General features: G+C 37.9%; 1 long non-coding RNA gene across 1 annotated transcript; it reads right to left on the minus strand.

Annotated features, from left to right (window-relative positions):
- Positions 1–11,257: 11,257 nt before the first annotated feature.
- LOC111019265 (uncharacterized) lies at positions 11,258–15,122 on the minus strand. Its single transcript, XR_015788415.1, has 3 exons — positions 11,900–15,122; positions 11,513–11,573; positions 11,258–11,406 (listed from the first exon to the last, which is right to left on the minus strand). It is a non-coding gene; the product is annotated as an uncharacterized LOC111019265 (long non-coding RNA).
- Positions 15,123–18,065: the final 2,943 nt, after the last annotated feature.

Here is an 18,065-nt window from a genome sequence, read left to right on the forward strand (position 1 = left end):
ACCCACTGGATCCAAGAGGTAAGGGCTTTGTCTGCCCTTTCTCATAAAGAATTCTGGCTTGGCCTGGGAAAGCAATCGAAGCGGGACGAAGGGCAATGACACGAAATGCATGAAGAGGTTTCATTCAAGATACCAGGAAACCAAATGAAGGAAGACCCCGCAAAATCCTAGTTTTAGGTCTCGTCACATCAATTAGCTCGTGGAGAATATCCAACAACCGATTCCAATGAGTGAATAATGGACCTAGATCCTAAAAACAACAACGCTCCTCATCCTATCCCCATGAGTCTAACAAAGTGCGGACACGAGTCCTAGTCGTTGCGCAGCGGTGCGGCTCACGTCCTCTGGCTCATGCACCGGAATCTTTCACCCACCATTTTTTATTATATAGGAATGAAGATGCTCTTGACTCGACATTATTTGTTCTGTTCCATTCGAGCTCTCATTTAAGTCAATAACTAGAAGGAAAAAAAATGGGAATACCAACACATCTGGGAATAAACGATTGGTTTTTGCTAGAGAGATTTTTTTAGAAAGATTCTCACTTAATGGCTGCCGCTTAATGCTCTGGCGCTCTGAATCTCGAAGGTCTTGGTAGGATTCTTACTTGCTGGCCCAGCCCTCGTCGTATCTAGTTTGGTATTGCTACCGCACATGACTTCAGAAGTCATGATGATATTACTAAAGAACGTCTTTATCAAAATATTTTTGCTGCCTAAGGGCATATCAGTTGAAGTAGATTCTTCTTTTTGATCAATCAAAACTCCTTCCTAAAGTGTACAAGCTTCTTCCAAAGCATACGGTGCTGAATATGCAACAGCAATCCAACGACGCATACCCGGACGGAAACTAAGTTCCCACTCTCGACCCATGTAACATGCTACACCAAGTAAGAAGCGTAGAATGACATCCTGGGTTGTTTAGTGATGTCTCCGGCAGCCTTCCTGGGATCTCCAGATCAAATAATTCGCGGTCACGCTTATCCCGGACTGCGTTCTGGAAAAAATTGGCCTACTTGAGAGAAAGGGCGAGCACTCTCGTGGGAAGTGAAGTTAGCCTTCGTGATTCAGATGTTGCTGCTGCTGACATGCAAACCATTGAAGATGGTCCTCGGGGCGAAGAGCTTGAACCAGATAACAATCCCCAAGCTTCTGTTCTTCTTGTTGGTTTTTCTTCCTCACTCTCATTCAAAATGTCAGTCAGTGATTGCGCCATAACAGAGTGCATTAGGGCAGTAGAGATGCCCACGCTTCCTCCTCTGCTTTGAGAACCGTGTGAACGAAGAGTGGGCAGAAGGGAAAAAGGTTCTCATAGAGCTGTGTGGGACAAAATCACCTATCTCATAGTGTTGCTTAGTTCTCAGGTGCATCATATTGGGTGTTCAGTAGTTCTATGGCCAACGAATGCTCATTCTGTTGATGCATGAGGTATGGCGTAGAAGCCCTTCTCGATCTCATAGGGCTGATCCGTCGGAAAGAAGATAGAAAGAATTGGATTGGAGATAACCATCTTTCGGCTAATCTAGCCTCCTCCGTCCCTCGGGACCAACAAGGATCAATCTGATACTTAGTTAACTCTTTGATCTTTATGTTCCTGCTAATACCTAATCGATAACGAATCTGAATGACTTTTTCAGGTCCAATTCTATCAATTTTTGTTGAGGCCCTACGGAACTGGATTGTCGACATATCGACCGAATTTGTACTAACTGAAGAAGACCTATCCACTGTGTTTCCTACTAATCTTATTCAGACCGGCTTAATGAGTCCTTTCTTCCGTGATGAACTGTTGCCACCAGTCCTCCATTTTGTCTCTGTGGATCGAGGAGAAAGGGGGCTCGATGGGATTGAGGCAAAAAAATATCTTCAAAGACAATATACAATAATTGAGAAAGCGTGCAAAACAGGAAAGCGCCCTATTTTTGTCATCCATGCAGCTTTTCGGATTTTGTATTGAACGCAAAGCATTGTTTGTGTTCGAACTAGGCATTAAACATTCTCTAACATACTGCCCCGCCCTCTTACACATAAAACACTTTTCTCCCAACATAGTCCAGTATGACATTTCTGACAGAAGGAGCACAATGAGCGACTACCTAGCTCTTGTGCCTGCTGCAAAGGAGCCTAAGAAATTTGATCCGAGAACCACAAAGTAAAGTCCCTCTTACCCAAGAGGATGAATCAACACTCTTTTGAGGTATTGCTACCTGGGAAAATTCTTATCCTTAACTAAGGCACCCTATTCGCTGCCACATAGGTAGTAGGTCCATTAAGAGTTATTTGGTAAACCTTAAATCTTGAGAAAAGAATACTAAGGTCACTAGCTAGGGCGATACGCCCAAAAGACTAACACAAGGTCTTTTAATCAAAGATAACAACCAAAAACTCTGCAAAAGCATACACGAACTTAAGCACAAAACTATCTAGGCATCTAAGGGAGCACCCTATGGCTAGTAAAGCATCGATAATAACAATACATAAGACAAGCAAATCAAGCATAAGCAACTTCGGTAAATTTTGAGAGTATCACAAGTCTATAAGTAAATAACCAATCGTAAGATAACAAGCTCACGTACCTGGTGATGGAGAGGAGACCAAGAAAGACCATAACACTAAATGACCTAGGATCTAGGCTAGTCTACAGGAACAACTCCGCTCTGATACCAACTGTAACGCCCCAGGAATTTCACCATTTCCAAATAGAGCCCGTTACTAAGACTACCTAAAATTTCCACATAAACAAGAGAATTGTCTTCATGTAACGCCCCGAGTCCCTCAGGTTAGTTAGTCTCGAATCAGGAGATTTTTCATTTAATTTTAAATTGATTGTTAATTAAATTTATTGATCGTTAATTCAATTTATCTTTACTATCGGGCTCTAAACTCCAACTTAAATTAATAATAACCGGACTCAGTATGGTGGGTCTTGTTTTAAGGGGGATGGACTTCTTTCCTCTTGGGCTTAAACGCGTTGGGCCTCCATTGGGGTAAACTGGATTTTAAAACAAAACAAAAGGAAAAGAAAACCCTAGCCCCAAGCTCATTTTTCTTTCTTCTTCTTCTTCTTCTACCCTAGCCGTTTCCCCGACTTCTTTTTCGTTCCCAATCCCGCCGCCCCTCCTCTCGTTTTCCGGCAGCTTCTCCGACGCCTCGACGTAGCACCGGTGCTGCTAGCCCACCGAACAAGACGACAACCCGTAGGAGCGGCGGACGACCACGAGCGGCGGCCGGCGACCAACCCACAGCAGCGGCGAGCGAAGACACCCCGAGCGGCGGCCGGCGACCAACCTGTAGCAGCAGCAGCGGCGGCGCGAACCCGACGTTCCAATACAGCAGCTGCAGCGCTTTCCGGCGATCTGCAAGGACCAGCGCGGCTTCTCCCTCGCGGCAGCGCACGACGAACGTCGGTACAGCAGCAGAACAGCGGCAGAATTTGTACGTTACAACGGTGTGTAGGACGTTTGGCGGTGACCCACATCCGTTCGAAGCTCGATTTAGGCTACCCACACCTTGGCGAGTTAGATCTAGGTGACCCACATATATACGAAGTCGGTTTTGTTGGTAATGCGTCATTCGAACCCTTTTAGAGTTAATTTCGAAGGATAAATAACGTACGTAACGTGCTGTATTTTCTGTTTTGGTGTGCTTAGGGTGAGGTCGATGCAAAACTTAAGGGCACGATTGTGAGTAAGTAGACAAGGGGCATGTGCGTGTGTTAATGTATGCTCGGTGGTCCCTAACGTGCTGATTTGTGACGTTTAATGCTAATTTTGTGGTGTCATTGTGTTAAATAATTTTCGTTGTGGTAGTCGATATACTTGGAATGGTGTTGGGTATTTGTCGATGAAAAATGATGAGTTTTCTGCTTTGCTAAATTGTGAGTATTGCTGTGGTAATGTTTGTTGCCTGGATATGTATGTTTTGTTCGGCGTGCTTAGCGAGCTATTATTCTTAGTAATACTTGTTAAATAATGATGTTGGATATTGAGCATGATTGGGTTGTTATTTCGTTATTAGAAAGTTGATAAAGTTGTGAAAGCATGCTGAACTATACTTGTGAGTTGAAAGACGCAGGGTTAGTGGTAAAAGAAAGTATATGGTAGGACTCTGGTGAAGGTTGGGTTTTTTTTTTGTTTTGGAAGGAATAAAAGAGTGGGTGTCAGGGCCTCGGGTATAAATGGTCGGGGGCTGATACGTCACTAATGGAGTATCGAGGCCTCGGGTATAAATGGTCGAGGGTCGATACGAGGAGTTCTTTGAAGAAAAGACTATTGGGGCCTTGGGTACAAATGGTCAAGGGTCAATAGATGGTGAAGTCATCGGGGCCTCGGGTATAAATGGTCGAGGGCCGATGCAGTAGGGTCGGGGCTCTGGGTATAAATGGTCAGGGGCCGACTCTACTCGGAAAGACAACCGTGGAAGGTTAGGATAACTGTGAGGAACGTAGGGGTATTTGAGATGTTAAGGGGTCTAAAGGTTGCTTGTTAACATGTTTTCCTAGTTGTGGTTGTCACAAAATTTTACATAATGTGTTATGTTTGAATGCATAATGTGTTGAGAAGCATGACTATGAATGTTTCATGATATAGTTGAGCATGATGTGTGCGTGTGTTGGCGAGGGCTACTTACGGAGTATATTTTATATACTCACCCCCCCTCTAAATTGTTTGTTTCAGGTACAGGACTCGTGGGCGACCATGGTGATGGGACGGAGGAGACATGACGAGCGGGGACCATAGGCTGCTTAGTCACTCTTGTTTAGTTTAGGTGATTGGTTAAGACCGGATGCTTTGGTCGATAAACTTTTGTCGTATTTGAATAATTGGGAGGTTCCCCTTTGTTGTTAGTTTCATTTCGAGAATAGGTGACTACCTTAGTTCTAGTCCATTTATTGAGTTTTGCCTAGTTTGATTAATAAACTTGTTTTCGTGGGGTGGTCCAAGAATGTTGTTGAATGCTACTCTGTGAGATTGATTTATTGTTAAATTGATGAGAATTGGGACTTGTTATGTATACTTGTTTGCATAAGGGGTTGACATGCCGTATTTGGGGGTTAAGCTTAAGTAGTTGGGTAGTTAACGTGACCTAGAAGCGTGTGGAAAATTCTGGGTCGTTACACTTCACGACAATACCAAGCAATAAAGCTACCACGCTTCTCCTACGCTACTCTGATTTTCAATACTCACGAGAGCTTGAACAATTAGAACGACACCACTAAAGATTTAAGAGAAACTCGCATCCTATATAGATAAACCATTAAATACCGACTTCACATCAACCAAACCCTTCAAGGAAACCTCTATTAACTATAAACCATCCACTAAATGAATATTAACATCTCGAATGACAATGAAGCAAAAACTTATTCAAGTACGATCAACTTAAACAAATGTATTCATAAATATCCTAAGTAGGTTACAATCCCGTAGTTCAAGAAGCTAACACAATTAATGCTCTAAAAGAATAATGAATCGGCAACCTTACAACAACTTTTAGACCATAAAACTAAACAAGACCAACCGCTAACAACTCAACTACATGATTAAATAGTCACAACTATCCTAACTAAAAGAAATTAATTGCACGCAGCATAGCTAATGGTCTTTCCGATCAAGCCTCCTCCTCGCCATCACCATCCCAAGAGCTAGCTCGATACCTGCAAACTGGAGGGGAAAAAGAGGGATGAGTACAACCACAGTACTCAGTAAGCAGCCCTTATCTGAAGGGTCACGCACAAACAGCATACTTATCAAGGAACAACGTGTCATGCTTATTAAAGAATCAACACACACACATCATGCTCAACCAAATCATGGAACATTCACAGTCATGCTTTTCATCACATTATGCCTTCAACATAGACACATTCTATAAAATTCGGTGACAACCACAACCAGGAACACATTAACTACCAACCTCTAGTCTCCCTAACATCTCAAGTACCTCTACGCTTATCTCAGCTATCCTAGCCTTCCACAGTTAACTCCTTCGAGTAAAGTCGGCCCCTGACCATTTTCACCCAGAGCCCTGACACTGCTGCATCGGCCCTCGACCATTTATACCGCAGGCCCCGATGACTTCACCATCTATTGGCCCTTGACCATTTTTACCCAAGGCCCCAATAGCTTTCCTTCCAAAGGACTCCTCGCATCGACCCTCGACCATTTATACCCGAGGCCTCGACACTCATCCTTATCCAATATTGGTGTATCGACCCTCGACCGTTTTTACCCGAGGCCTCGATACCCAATTAGTGACGTATCAGCCCCCGACCATTTATACCCGAGGCCCTGACACTCACCCATTCACTTTCTCCAAGAGTCCAATTCTCACCAGAGTCTTACTATATACTTTCTTAAGCCACTACCCTTGCATCTTCCAACTCACAAATACAATTCAGCATGCTTCCACAACATAGACAACTTTCTAATAATGAGATAACAACCCAATCATGCTTAATCTCCAACATCATTATTTAACAAGCATTACTAAGTATAATGACTCACAAAACCCGCCGAACAATTCATGCATATCCAGGCAACAAACATTACCACAGCAATACTCAACAGTTTAGCAAAGCAGAAATCTCACCATTTTCATCGACAAATATCCAACACTACTCCAAGTATTTCGACCAACACAACGCGAATTATTTAGCACAATGACGTAAAAAAATTAACATTAAACGCCACAAAAACAGCACATTAAAGTCCATTTAACATACATTAACGCACGCACACGCCCCTTGTCTACTTACTTTGTTATGTCCCAAAACTCTCACAAGAGTCCTACTTGCTACTACGCCATACCTCATGCATCAACAATCTCATAACAGTCCAATATGCGATACACCAAAATGATCATATGTAAAAGCCAATCAATGTAAAATATTCCAGCACAATCCAACAGCTCCAACAGGCATCGTTCACAGAAAAGGCACAACCAACAACTTAACCAAAATATAATTGATAAATACCCAGCATACATCAAACACAACCGATTTCTCATAAATATTCAATATGCTTTCGAAACAACAGATTGGAGTACCGGTATACAAATTTCATCATGAAAACCAATTAGAACATAACAGCAATTCAATCATAGTCATCCAAGATTACCTGGCTACAATCTATTCACACAACCACATAATTTTCCCAAGATATATCAACAGTTTTATCAACAATGACGTTTACTAAATGATAACAACGACAAGCAACATGCAAGTATCACACATGGGCACACGAGCAAACAACCATATCATATCAGCACACAACAACCAATCCCTCCAGTAAGAAACTACTTACCCACGCCTACAAGCTCCTAGCCTTTGCGTTAGTTCGAAACCTAAGCACATTAAGAAAAATCCAGCATGTTATAACTCGATTGCAGCTACTAAAATTGAATCTAAACTGGTGTTAAAGGAGGTCGTTACCCACTAAACCTCGCTGAACGATGGCGAACGCGTTGGGGCTTGTAAATCTAATGTCGACAAGGTGTGGGTAAGTGTTGAGAGTCACCGAACACTATTGTTAGCATTAGAATGGGACGAATATCGGGCAGGAGCAGCCGCTGGCCGTCGAAGGACATTGGGTCTGAGCTGAGGCTGTTGGAAAGCGTGGTTGGGTTGATATGCTCAATGCTGGGCAGCGTTCGAAAGTCACTGCCGGTTGAATAGGTCGCGCGTCGCCGGATATACTCACTGTAGGAAGGATCGCTGGAGGTTCCGTGAGTCTGCTGCAGACGAGTCGTCAGCCATCGGTTGCTCGAGGGTAGACGTCGCACGTAGCCGCTCGTTCGGCAACACCACTCGATCTGGAGAGGACGCCACCGTGGAGGGAAGAAATCGCCGGAAACTGCAGCAGATCAGTGGATCGTGCCGCCGTGGGACGCCGGGAATCGCGAAGATGCCGCCGCTGATGTCGAGGAAACGCCCGTGGAGTTCGTTTGCGTCGCTGTCGCTCGCCGGAGAGCTGCATGGAGTTGGACCGCTGCTCGATGCCAGCCGCCACCGTGTTCTGCTTCGTCGGAAAAGAAATCCCAAGGGGTCCGGCGACTGGTTTGGGGGAGAAGAGGAAGAAGAAATCGGGGGGGGGGGGGGGGGGGGGAGCTGGCAAGGGGAAAAAGAGAACAAGATGTTGTTAGGGTTTCTTTTTTTTTTTTTGAATTTCTTGTTGTTACAGGAGGCCCAACTAAAACCACAATGGTCCAACCAATAAGCCCCAAAATTACACTCTAAAAATCAAATAAAACCCACAACAATCCAAAATGAAATCCAAGAGGAAAAATTAAATTTCCAAAAGTTTAATTAAGTTTTAATTAAAATCTCTTTTCAAAATTTTAGGACTTAATTATCTAAATCAAACGAAAATAACTCGATTCGAAATTATTCAAAATTAAAACTCCAAAATAAGAAGTTCCAATAATTTCACTTAACGAGGAAAAAGAAGAAATCCAAAGGCAAAATTTTAAATCATAAAATAAACGAGTCAGAGAACGCGGGGCGTTACAGTCAGCTTCCTCCTCGAAAATGGGTGAGGAATGTTCTCTAATTTTGATGCCCAAATTGATTCTCTGTTTTGTGTCTCCTCCTAGCGGCTAAGCACTATTCTCCTTTTATATCAGGCCTTTAAAGTTATGGCAACACCTGGAAGTTGTACGAACATGGTAAAAACTGCTGAAATTAGTTACTCCACAGTCACATATGCTAGAGCATCCGTTAGGTTCCACAGGCTCCCACATAGAAACTCTTTCATTCCCGCTCCAGCATCGTCATCGGCAGTTTTTGCAGCACTAGCTTAGTCATCCCAAATTCTACAATTCCTGTCCAAAATATCAAAAATTAAGCTCAACTTCATTCAAATTTAGGATGTCAAGAATTCTAATTGATTAGGCACCTACTTAGCCAAATGCTTCTCTTTTTTTTTTTATAGTTAACCAAAGAACCATTCTGTTTACACTTCAAAATTGCCCAATTTATGCTACAAAACACACTCTTATGGAGAGTTATCACTTACGTCAGCAGTCAGGTCAATAGCCCTTTGCAAGTTGGCTGTAATGGGCGTCATGGCCTGATTATGGCGTTGGACCTTCCTATCATAATCGTCCTTCGCAACCTTTTCAACGGTTACTAGGATTCCCCCACTCACAATCTTAGCTCAGAAGTGCAGCTTGAAGTCTTGGTGGGCCTCAATCAGATCTATCTTCGAGGCAAGCTCCATCACCTCGACAGTTGCGAACTCCGACCCTTGGTGCTTCTCCTTATCATTATTGGAAGGATTAGCAATCACGACTCGAAGAGGAGGCACATTATCACGATCTCTTCATCGATCACCATGGTTGCTGGAACTTAGCTTGAACCACGAGAAGAGGGATCACCAAGCTAGAAGTTTCCGCCAATGTTGGAATCAAGCTAGACTCCATGGACTCTTTTCTTTTCACTCTGGAAAACATGGTCGGCAACATTATCTCTGCAATGAAAATTTTGTAAGTGTTATAATATGACCTCAAAGCATAAACAGACCAAGGAAAGTCAGAATCATATATTGCTCGGCAAACTAACTTCTAGAGTCAGAGTGATACATTGCTCGGCAGACTGACTACTAGAGTCAGAGAAGTCTTTGATTAACTCGTACAACCCACTTAATCAGAGCTGAGTCAGTAAATAACAACTTTGTCATGCGCGTCTTCACGGGAATGGCATGGATAGACTTAAAATAGGTCTTTGTGAGCTTGGTCACCTTCGGAGTCACCTTCGGCAAAACTGCGAATGTTTTTCTCTTGCCCCCTTCGGACTCTCTCTGATCATTGATTCATTTTTCTCTTTCCCCTACACAAATCTACGCTGACTATTTCTCATCACAATCGTATCTTCCACTACAAGAAATTTGAGTTTTCCCGACGCCTCAAAATATCGAGGAAAGACTTAAAAATGTCAGGATTAACTTTTCCTGATGAAATATTTTTTATCAGGAAAAAAAACTTCTGGCAAAGTGTAGCGGGAAATGTCATTCCCAATGAAATTTGAGAAAAAGTCGGGAAAAGGATTTTTCCCGACGTTTTCTCAAGCATCTTTCTCGACAGTTTAGAAAACGTCAGTTTATAAAACATCGGTTTAGAAAGCGCCAGGAGAAATGGCTTTTCCCGATGGTTTCTCAAATTTCGTAGCAAAAAAACCTTTTTCCCGACGTTTTCATTATTCTCGACAATTTTTCACTGTTCGTCGGGATATGCCTTTTATTAAAAAAAGCATTTTAATTTGAATCTGGACCATATTCAGGGACCTAATGATAAATTGATTTTTCAATCATATCCAAAATATCAAACAATTTGAAATTGATATTAAACGCAATATATTAAAACATTGTTTGAATTCAACAAATACAAATATGAAACATTGTAGTGAAATAACATGGTCTTACAAATTGTTTGAATTCAACAAATACAAATGACAAACACCACCAAGAACACAACTATGGAAGAATAGTAAATCTCCTTGCAAAAGTTGCACGTACACTTGAAGAATAGTAAATCTCCTTAGTTGTATAGCATGTGAAGCCTAGACGAAGCGTAGCATCAAAAGTACCTAAAAAATCAAAACAAAACTATTATGAACCTTTACATAAATAAATTACTTTAAAAATCCATGTATAAAATAAAATCAGTTTCCAACTAAATTAGTTGAACTGATTTATGCAAATAGTACAAGTATAACAAATCAGAGACCGATCAAAATATGAGTTTATGTTATTTTATTCACCTATATAAAAAGTAAACAGTGTTATAAGATTAAATAATGAATTCTTAACCTGCAAATATTTATGTTGCCAAAATTATTTAGTTCAAAAATATGCTAAGTTTAGTTTCAAAAGTGATAAAAAAAACTTTGGTCATAATTACAACTCAAATAAACACAAAAACTTATAGCTATCCCATACCCACAAATGAAACGATGATTACAACCTATAATTAAGCCAAAATCTCAAATATTATCCATATCACAAATAATAGTTACAAAACATGAGCACAAACTAGATACCACCAGATCAAAACCTCAACAGAAAGAACCCTTAGCCAACATGATAAAACATGATCAAAGGCATTTGTAATTGAGTTAAGACCAAACCAAGATGCCAACGGCTATTAGAGATGTTGTTTACTTTAGGAATGCCACATAACTCAGCCACAAGAGTTCCAATATCTTAATTCAGTACATCATCACATACACAAGATTTAGAATCCAAACTTGGCATTATAATTCAGAATCTTACAATTTCAATTACATTTCAGTTTTTATCCGTTTGCATGTATTATTCCTATGTGGACAACGAATGCACACAGCTCCAAAAATCAGAAACATCGTCAAAGGATTGAATCCAAACTCCACTCGGCCCGAGCAGGAAAAATTCATCTAAAAAACATAAAGAAATGCTTCTCAATTCTAACAGTCAAATGTTCTGCTAAAGTTCCAAATAGGCAGTGGAAATAAACTCAATTACATATGTAAATGAACTAACATTTTTTCTAGCCTTTATAATCAGTGTGATGTCCATCGTATTTTCCATATTCAAAATCTTCCTGAGAAGGAAACAAAAATTGCAAACAGACCCGTCAACATCTCTATCCCATGATTTCGGGATGAAGTAAAAATAAACTAACATCTATTTTATTTGAAATAAAATCAGTACAAACGATCAAATTCATCATAACACAAAACTTGAAAACCGAAAACAACTTAACAAAATCAGCAAGATAAAGAGAGCGATTTGTACAGTGCTAACATTGTTGGTTTCCCAACTATCTACAAGGTCTTCGTTTAAATCGGGTTCAATCTGGGACTTAAACATGTCAAATTCTTCAAATAGAAGTCACAAAGTCTATGTTCAAAATCAAAATAAAACTACCAGAAGCAAGCTGAGTGGATGTGGCGGCGGTGACGGGCGGACGACAAACGGCGGGATGGGCAACAGAATGAGATGAAATCGCGAATTAGAGGGGAGGAGGGAGGTTGCGACAACACCGCTGTGTTGTGACCAATGCCTAGGCCCCCGAATATAGTGTCGAGGCACTGCCTTCTCGACAGCTCACCGCTGCAGTCACACCTCCTGGGTTTGTAGCACCGCGGTGCTCTATGGTAGCGCCGTGGTGCTAAGGTTGGTGCCTAGGCGCTGCGGCTTCGGCCTCCTATCCCGGGTATTCGATTTAATTTTCTCCTATTTTGGCTCCATTAACCCAACAATCTCTCGTTTCGAGACAAAACATCAATCTTGTCTCCCACCACAACAACAGTTTCTAACAATCTTGGAAAACTCCAAGGCTCTTCTACATTAACTTTTGATCTTCTTGAAAAAATTTAAAGGCTTCTCAAGTTTAAAACTTGTAAAATAAAATATCGTAAACCACTACTCACATCTGTCAGTGGCCTATGGTTAGGCAATCTACGTGGTATTGTCTCCCAGACGTAAAAGATTCAGTCACGTGCTCCCACTCAAACTAAGTGATAATATCTGAAGCTTCTTATTTCTCAAACACTGATTCTTTAAGAAATAACTCCCCAATGATGACTTGACAACTCTATCCAGCTTGCTGCCATAATTGAAACTCCACTATTTACCTCAGCACCTACTGAGTTCATCTTCTCTAATGCAACTATTCGCTAATGCGACTTCATCACTTCACCCATCTGTTTGACAATTGGGAATAATCTCTGACAACCTAAAGAACCTGATTTTGTTCTTTAACTTCCCAATTGTTGTTCCTAAATTGATGGCAGATCCTCCTAATCTGTTCTGGTTGTATTTGTTGCTGACTCAATCCTACCTCTTTGGACACCATCTGCAACTTGCATCCATTGTTTCAATGATTCTATGGCAACACTCAATCGTGTCATGTAAATTGTGGATCTTCTGTGTCCAACTACCACCAAGTTGGATCCTTTGGTGAGCTTCCATTGCTTTCCACCAAACTCACTATGATAAACATCATTGTCCAACTTACCTGTAGAGATAAAGTTTATTATGATACTAGGTAATTAATACCTGACATCTAGCAGTTATAACTCAGTCTCACTATTGGTCTTCAATCGTATATTTCCAATCTTTTTAGTCTATGAAAACATTCCATTCGCATCCTCGCGAGGCCGCGATTGCCTCATCTGAAGCATATGAATAATCTCTTATTTGAAGATATGTGAATTGAAGTTGTGTTGTCTATTACCCACTTTGATGATTGGCTTCCTGTTTTTGTGTTGCTCTCAACATAGATGAGGGCATCGTTCACAACTACATTTGCCTCCATCATATAACTTTTCAGATCCTCCTTTAATATTCTACATTTTTTCTTGATGTGGCCATTTTTGTTGTAGTGAAATCATTCGACCTCTTTCTTTTGATTAACCCTATTATGGTTTTGCTGTCGGTCATCAGTCACAACCTTCTCTTTACCTTTTTTAAAGGCGAATGACGAGTCTTGTTTGGAAGTATATTATTTTCCACTCCTTTTTCTGTGAAATTTCGTCCATAATTGCCGCATCACAAATTTCTGAATACTCGAGAGATTTGTCCCCTAACGAATTGGACATTACAATCTTCATCGTTTCCCAACTTTCAGGTAAATATATTAGAAACAAAATATTCACTTCTCACTAAAAGTAATTTTAACTGGTGCTAATTAATTGATTCAATTTGTGATCTCATTAATATGGGAATTGACATAAGTACTCTCTTCCATGCGAGTATTAAAAAAATCACCTTATGAGATATCACTTATTATTAGTTGAGGGTTTTTCGTACCTGTTTTTTAGTGAATTTGTGAGGACAATTTCATAATTTTGTTCTTAAAAAAAAAAAAAGAAAAAGAAAATTTTGTTGTTTGGAAATTATGGTATTTGTAGGGGGTATTTTGGCCTTTTACCTCCAAAGTTATTAAAAAAAGGAAAAAAGGAAAAAAAATGAAATTTTGGTTTTGTGAACATGTGTGTGATGGGTGGATGGTTTGGTGGTGACATATGGTTTATTAAAAAATAAGAAAAGAAAGGAAAAAAAAAAAGAAAAAGAGAGAGAGAAACCTCTTATGCTATGTGGTTTCAAAAGGAAGGAGAAAGAACAGAATTATGAAAGGAAATGGAGCAGAGAAGAAGATTCAATTTAGTGTTGAGATTTGGTAAGTTTTTAAAGATTAAAGCTTGAGATCCTTAAGATGTAAAAAAAATTATTGTAAATTTGTGGGTTTTATGAAATAAGAAGTCATTTTGGGAGTTGTGAGTTTCTCAATGTTCAAGAACGCTCTTACTATTTATGGTTGAGATTGAAAATATGACTTTAGATAAAGAGTTTAAAGTGTGAGTTAGTGGCTGGTCAGGTAATAGAAGAAATAGGGTCTTCCCGTAGGGTGAATGAGAGAGTAAAATATATAGAAGTTAAGAGTTTGCTTTGGGGTTTCTTGTGGTTTATCTGTAATGGGTAGGAGTAGGGGTGTAATCGGTTCGGGTCGGGTCGGGTCGGGTTTTGGGGAAAATCGACCCGAACCGAAACTTTTCGGGTCAAAACCGAATCAACCCGACCCGAATTGAATTCGGGTTTTTTTCCCTCCTCCTCCTTCTCTTCCTTATCCTTCTAACCCTACCATTTTTCCCTGTTTTCCATGAAACAAAAAACCATAAAAATATATCCAATTATTTTTTGTTTTTTCAAAAGAAACACACTCTTACATTTTTTGGGTCAATTTTTTCCTTTTTTTTCAAAAAAACAAAAATAGAGGAATGAAATCAACGTTTTGGTTGAGAAATTTCATATGGTTATTGCTCAAAAACCCCTAAAATCAACAACCACCTTTGATTTCCATCTCCTATCTCAAATCCTCCGACCGAAACAACTCCAACGTCTCAAACAAGCTCACCGCCACCTCCACCGCCGCGACTTCAAGGTCTCCGATTCCCGTCGTGTGTCACCGCCGGTAGAAAATGTTGCTTGTCGCCGAGGTTCGTTCAAAGAGAGAGACAGGGAGGGAGTAAGAGGAATGGACGGGGCGGCGTGGATTACCTGTGAAAGACTGGAAGTGAGAGAGGGAGAGAGAAGATGGGAGTGAGAGGTAGGGAGGGGGCGCCGTGGGTTGTGAACTGAAGGAGGGAGAGAGAAGAGGTTATAAATATATATGACCTAATTTGATTAAAACTGAACCGAACCGAATACCTTGATAGTAATAATAATAAACTTATTATTATTAAATAAATAATAATATATAAAATATAAACAATAATATATAAAATAAAAGAAAATACAACCATCGTAAGAATAATAACTTTATTATTATTATTAAATAAATAATAATATATAGAATAGAAATAATAATATATAAAAAAAGAAGTTGGGATGGAAATGATAATATTAAGTAAAAAAGAGAAAAATAAATAATAATATATAAAATATAAACAATAATATATAAAAGAAAAGAAAATACAATGATAATAATAATAATAAAATTATTATTATTATTAAATAAATAATAATATATATGAAAAAAAAGAAGCTGTGATGGAAATGATAATATTAAGTAAAAAAGAGAAAAGAGATGATTAATTGTTATGAAAAGGAAAAATGGGGTGTATAAAATAAAAGAAAATACAATGATAGTAATAATAATAAAATTATTATTATTATTAAATAGATAATAATATATAAAAAAACAAGCTTTATCAATATTCCAAAACATGAATTTCAAATATTTCACAGATAAACAAAATATCAATTTCAAACCTTTAAATAAATTTAAACAAAACTTTATCAAATCATTTAAGAATACTTCAAATACTTTGCAAATAAACATAATTTCAGTTGACAAATTAGTTTTCAAATCCATAGTAAAACTTCAATTTCATATGCAAGATATCAATTTCAAATCTCCCTATCAAATCCAAAATACATTTTAGTTTTTGAAATATGACAAATCATTTACAACACTTTTCGAAGAGATACGGTAAATTACTTACAATACTTTCGGGATATGACAAATTACTTACAACACTTTTTCGAAGGGATATGACAAATTGAACCTGAGATAGAAGGGTTACCCACTACATCACTAGGAGCATTTTTACTTAAAAACTACTGAATTTTTTCCAAACCATCCAGATGGTCGTCTCTTCACATTTCCGTTTTAAAAAAAAATTGACGTGGCGCCACATGGTCGTCTCTTCAAGAGACGACGAAACCCCCTTTTTTTTTACTACAACAATATTTTTGGAATAAGTTTCCAAAGTTGCATTTTTTCTATTTTTTCTAATAAATCTGTATTATTTTAAAAATAAGTTTAATTAAAAACAATATTAAAAAAAAATCCTCATTACGAAGGTGAAGTTCCTGCCAGAACCACGTGGTGGCCATCCGTCGTTGAGCTTTCAATCGGATCACTTTGGACCATTTTCGTAGCTCTGTTCAAGCCAATTACTGGTCCTAATTTTGTCCTTTCAATAAATATCAGCTACTAATTATTTTGGATGTACTCTAAACTTTGGCAAATTGTTTCAAGATAAGAAAGAATCTTAAAATATCTTCTCACTTTCACACTATTTTCACATGTGCCTTTTTTTTTTTTTATGCATTGTTTTGTTGTGCTTGTTTGTCGCATAAGTTGTCCACTTCAATTATTATGGTTAAAATTTGGATTAAAAAACATGGTTTTTTTTTCATTTAAGTTTATTTTTAACAATATTTAGGACCGTTATTCAATGGAAGAGCACTGCTGAAATATTGATAAATGATTAAATTTGTCATAATCCATCCATTTAAGGTGTCAGATTCAGTTAAAATTCAACCTGATATCAAAGCATGCTAATACAATGTTTTTAAAAGTTATTAACATGATATCTTTTTTGAAATGTGGCAAAGTAAATTGTTTGTTAAACGTATTATTTACATAAAATCACATCTAAAAGAAGTAACATATCCATACTCCATTTTAAAAGATGTTTTTACACGTATTCTAATACTTTGCATGAGTGGAGTGTAAGGTGGAGTTCCATTTCACTTAGAAGTACTTCATCTTAATGGTCAATGTTTCTGTCTTCACAAATTAGTATAATATGGATTTTCTCATTCATAACACTCTCAATAATTTAAAAGCATTATGAGACACAATTTTCAAAATTTTCATTTTTATGTCTCAAGATGTGCAACGTTTGAATACCGTTTAAAATTGGAAAATAGAGAAAAAAAATCCTAATTTCAGTTGAATCACTGTTGAGAAAAATGAGAGATTATAATTTAAAAATTGATACCATAACGTAAATATTTAATTAATAGAAATATATTAATACATGTATTAACAATATTTGAAATTCAACCGAAAAACTTATTAACAGTGACTTATATAAAATATGAGAGACATAATTGAACTTTTTTGAAGATTAAGGATAATTTTGTGATTTTTTTTTTCAATAGTAGAAGATTCGAACTCATGACCTCTCGATCAAGATAAGAATTTATAAAAAGGATTGACTTTACTAAACCTACAATGATGTTATTTGATAATGATTAATGATTTATAATACTAGATATACTCAAATAGAGAAGTAGTGAACAAACAAATAAATCGATGAGAATGTGATCAATTGGAATGAGAATGTTATTCCTTTGATATTATTTATTAGAATTTTTCTGCAATGGAGACAATGTTATTCCTTTGATATTATTTATTAGAATTCTTTTGCAATGGAGACAATGGAAATTAGAAATCATTTGATGTTGTTCACTAAAACCATATGAAACTAGAATAAAAATTAGATATATAGCAATTGCTAGTATACACTTTTCTTATTTCTAACTTTACAAAATATATTATTGTGATAAATTTTTTAATTAAAATAATAATAAATTTGAATTTTACTATTTTATTGATAGGAAATATTTTTTAGTCTAACAATTTATTTAATATTAACAAATAATATATAATGAAAATAAAATTACATCAACTAAAATAAATTTTTTTATTATAACAACAGTAATTTATATAAAATATAATTAAACTTCATTGTTATAATATTTAATAACGATGAACTCCAATTTTTTAAAATGT

The sequence above is a fragment of the Momordica charantia genome (genome assembly GCF_013281855.1).
Source record: "Momordica charantia cultivar OHB3-1 chromosome 10 unlocalized genomic scaffold, Mcharantia_2.0 BLBB01000010.1, whole genome shotgun sequence".
NCBI classification, from domain to species: Eukaryota; Viridiplantae; Streptophyta; class Magnoliopsida; order Cucurbitales; family Cucurbitaceae; genus Momordica; species Momordica charantia.